This window comes from Bubalus kerabau, chromosome 8 (genome assembly GCF_029407905.1).
Source record: "Bubalus kerabau isolate K-KA32 ecotype Philippines breed swamp buffalo chromosome 8, PCC_UOA_SB_1v2, whole genome shotgun sequence".
NCBI classification, from domain to species: Eukaryota; Metazoa; Chordata; class Mammalia; order Artiodactyla; family Bovidae; genus Bubalus; species Bubalus kerabau.
In genome coordinates this window covers 36,202,420-36,207,053 of record NC_073631.1, presented here as the reverse complement: position 1 = coordinate 36,207,053, position 4,634 = coordinate 36,202,420, and the positions used below count along the sequence as shown (strand labels likewise).

The following is a 4,634-nucleotide window of genomic DNA, read 5'->3' as shown; positions in this document are numbered from 1 at the left end:
GGTCACTCACATAGCAGGCAGATTCTTTACCATCTGAACCACCAGGGAAGCCTCACAGGGTGTCATACTTTCAACTTAAAAGTTTGGAGTATATCCTGTAAACAAAGAGGAAGTACCAAAGGTCTTTGATCTAGAAATAACAGCTGAGCACTAAGATTTGTGGATAATGCTGTTTAGAAAGAATTAAAATGATTGCTCAATGTCCTTCTTTGGGGAGAGGATTTTAAAGGACTGCTACATAGATAAACCATTAGCATTCAATATTTTCTTCTTCAGGAGATATAGAGGCTATAGCCTGTTTAAAAGACCTGAGGCCCAGAGAGGAACCAGATGGGGGCTCACTGAGCTGAATCTCAGGCAGGCATCCAGTTTGTGTCTAGGCTGGAGTTAGAATCTTGGAGATGCAGAAGGAAACCCTATCCTTCCTCGTGCCCACACCCTGTGGCCAACAGTGGAACCTTCCCCCTAACGCGCCTGCCTATGGAGCAGGTATTGGAGGCTGCACTGTATCTGTTTGATGGGATGTTCCTGCTCCAGGCTTCTAACCTGAGTGGCCACTGCTGGGCTGGCCCCCTCAGGCTTTTCAAGGCCGCTTTGTGCTGCCCCCCAAGGAAGGTTTCTGCTTTGCTGGAGTCCAGACGGAGGCCAGAGTGGCTAACCTCACTTGAATAGGAGACAGAGGTATCCTAGTGGCTTCTGATCCAGGTGCTGTTGAATTGTGGCAGCTGGATGAGAATGAGATGCTCATTGACAACAAGTTCTGCAAATAGTAGCACAATAACATTGTGTCTACAGTCAGTGTCCTGAGCTCTGGCACACAAGCTGTGAGCTGGTAGCAAAGACTTCTGGATCAAGGTTTGAGACCTTGCTCGGCAGATGGTTTGAAATTCCTACCGAGCTCATTCTGGGCAGGCCACCTGTGTTGCTGCCTTTCTCCACAAGGATCCTGTGTTTCTTTCATGTGGTGAGGACAATAGAATCTTATTGGAGGATATCTGCTGTCCCAAGCCAGCCTCACAGATAGGCCACGGTGCCTCTGGCTACCTTCTTGCCTCCTCGGCTTTGCATCCTCAGCAGACTGAAGTCTTTGGTGATGAGAATGGGACTGTCCCCACCGTGGACACCAAGAGTGCAAGCTGTGCCCTCAGCTTGGTGGTGCAGTCCTAGTGCGTCTCTGGGCTGGTGTTCTCTCCACACAGTGCTCCCCTCCTGGCCTCTGTCAGCGACAACTACTCACTTGCTGTACTGGACTTAGAACTTTCAGAGGTTTAGAAGCCAGGCCCACAGAAACTTTGTGAGAGAGGCTACTTGGTCCGCACTGAATCACTCCCTTTTTACCACAGCGGGCTGGGACCGTGAAGTCCTCCACCATTTCATGCCCACAGAACCTCTCCCAGAGCCTGGACCTAAGAGTGTTGCCAAGTAGATTAGATTTCAGACAAAAAGCAAATCCCCTGAGAGTATCCACTCCCTTTGCTCCTGCCCTCTCATTGTGTGAGACAACACAGGAGCCTTATACAGTGTGTCAGTACACCAGATCTGTGCAGTTAGTAGGCATTGTCTCTCAGGCTGGGGGAGGCTGGATTCTGAAGTCCTATAGTCAGGGAAGAACAATTTCCTTGAACATGAAAAAAAGAAATATTTTCTACATCACCTAGAGGATGGTGAATGTTTTTTGGACAAAAGTTTATGGAATTCTCCAGGAACGCATACTTCGCTTCTCCAAGGAATCTTCCCAACTCAGGGCTCAAACCTGGGTCTCCTGCATTGCAGGCAGATTCTTTCTCATCTGAGCCACCAGGTAAACCCCATATAAAATATTTCATACTAAAATCTTTTTCTTAAAAAGCTCTTAATTTTTAAGTTTTTAAAAAAGGAGATTTTTAACATTTACTACTTTTTTTTCTATTCATACTGTAAGCTCTGAAGAAAGTGACTATTCTCAGCTGAGAACTGACACAGATGGGTGCTGCTGCTGTGCTTAGTTGTTCAGTCGTGTCCAACTCTTTGTGACCCCTTGAACTATAGCCCGCCAGGCTCCTCTGTCCATGGGATTCTCCAGACAAGAATACTGGAGTGGGTTGCCATGCCCTCCTCCAGGGGATCTTCCTGACCCAGGGATCGAACTCAGGTATCCCTCATTGCAAGCAGATTCTTTACTGTCCAAGCTGCCAGGGAAGCCCAAGAATATTGGAGTGGGTAACCTATCCCTTCTCCAGGGGATCTTCCCAACCCAGGAATTGAAACAGGGTCTCCTGCATTGCAGGTGGATTCAATGAGTAAAGCTTTTGACAAAAGATAATGAAATATACATCTTGTTCTAAGATGTAAGTGAAATTGACTTTTGCACTTCTGCATTACCTATGTCCAGTGATTATACTTCAATTTTCTGGTCTTTAGAGTCTATCTCTGGACCCATAAACCCCTCAGCACAAAATATTCATGACCTCATTTCACATGGCTCCCAAGATAATATCATGTGCTGCTGTAACACTGTGATAATAATATGGTAATTAATGCTCAATTAGCTTCAGCAGCAAGTGAATTATTGTTTGAGAAGATGAAAGAGGGCAGTCCAGAATTAGTTTTGTTAAACTAAAAACTTTTAAGAATTGGAGAAAATTTAAATCACAAGAAAAAGAAAAATAATATATTTCATAGGACATGAGATATTAAAATCTGAAGTAGACACAAATTCACTAAATAGAAGATTATAAGTGGCATTCCCATTCTAATTCACACGATGCAAAAATGTTAGGATTATTAGTTCTATTAGTTATAGTCCTATTGGAGCAGATCATATGATAGAATATGTATATTTTCCATAGCAGTAATGCCCTTTCTGTGATTTTGATAAGCACATCTTTAGTTATGCATTAATACATAAATAATAATATAATTTGGAATTTATAGAGCTCCTCTAAAAAAATCACATGTCCTGAAAAATTATATTCAAAGTGACCCTAATGAAAATAGATTTTTTCCACTGTGAAAGAATTTCCTCCCTCTCTCCAAAGTAACTGGAGAATGAACGGTAACAATCAAACAGAAGGCAGACAAGGCATGTCTAAACCAAATGTAAATATGTTGTCTTAAATATTTTACATACCTTTTGAAAGTCAGAAGAGACTTCTTTAGGAAGATGATTCTTTTAATTAACATATAAATATGCGTCATGACTTATGCATGCATGCTAAGTCACTTCAGTCCTGTCTGTCTCTTGGCGACCCCATAACCTGCCAGCTCCTTTGTCCATGGGGTTCTCCCAGCAATAATACTGGAGTGGGTTGCCATGCCCTTCTGCAGGGGATCTTCCTGACCTAGGGATCAAACCTGTGTCTCTTATGTCTCCTTCACTGGCAGGCAGGTTCTTTACCACCAGCAACACCTGGGAAGCCCATGACTTTTTATAGGATATTTTAAAGGGGGATCTAATTTGATTGAATTCAAATTAGAAAAGAAATAGTTCAAAGGTAAGATGAATAAACAAAATGAAAGGACAGAAACAAATACCTATGAAATTTGAGATGCTTTGAGTCAGCATTTGAAGGTTGTATTAGCCCATGACTTAAAATAGAGAAGTCCGGGGGAGAGCAAATAAGAAATGCACTGATCCAAGCAGTCAAGGTTTGCAATCTTTTCGTTTTGAGTGTGGGCTGGATTAGCGGCTTCCTCTTAACAGAGTATGACAAAAAGTGATGGCTTATTACTACGGTTAGGTTCCATAAAGACCACGGCTTCTGTCTTTGATGTCCTCTCTCACTCCCTCACACATTCATTCTGAGAGAAGTCAGCTGTCAAGTGAAGAGCAGCCCTCTGAAGAGACATAGCAAGGAACTGTAGATACATGGCACAGAATTCATTAACAGCTAGCAAAGAACAGAAGCCCTCAGTCCAACACCCTAAGAGGAACTGAACAAACTCAGAAGTGCTTGTTTTACCAGTTGAGCCTCACATGAGACTGTGGTCTCATCTGATAGCTTAACTGAAACCTCACGGGACTAAGGACCAGAGGCATCTAATATCTGGCTCACAGAAAATGTGAGATAATAGATATTTGCTATTTTAAGCTACTAAGTTTTAGGGATAATTTTTTAAGCAGTGATAGATAACTAAAATCAGGGGTGGTTTGAAGCCCTGCAAAGAAGCTAAAATAGAACTCATATCTACAGCTTGGAACTGGCTCCATGGTAAAACGAATGTATTTTCAAAATGTGCAATGGAGGGGATTGATTCTTGGTCAAGAGATAAGATCCTGAGACCAAGGTGTAATTATGGCAGAGGAAATGGGAAAAGATTCCTGGTTTCTAAATAAATTCGTCTCAACTAACCCAGTTAGGTAAGAATTTACTTTTAATTTTGCTTAAAATATATGTTATTAAATCTCTCTGTAAAATAGAAACATCTAGTTGTACCTTGGAATGAACTATTCTGGACTATTAATAAAAAGCAGAGAGAGCAATGGGGAGCTACCAGAAGAAAAGAAAGACCAAGGGGACGTCTGTTCCAAAAGAGCTTAGCTTTGAAAAAGTTCACTTCTTGGGGTTTCTACCCACTCCCATAAAAGAAAATCCAAGATCCACGATAGCACTTATTCTGTACTGCAATTACTGGTATATCTGTCTTCCGTACCA

At 42.2% G+C, this 4,634-nt stretch overlaps 1 pseudogene; it reads left to right on the top strand.

The window, feature by feature from the left end:
- The first annotated feature begins 401 nt into the window (after nt 1-401).
- Nucleotides 402-1,426, top strand: LOC129658522 (methylosome protein 50-like; annotated as a pseudogene).
- The last annotated feature ends 3,208 nt before the right edge of the window (nt 1,427-4,634 follow it).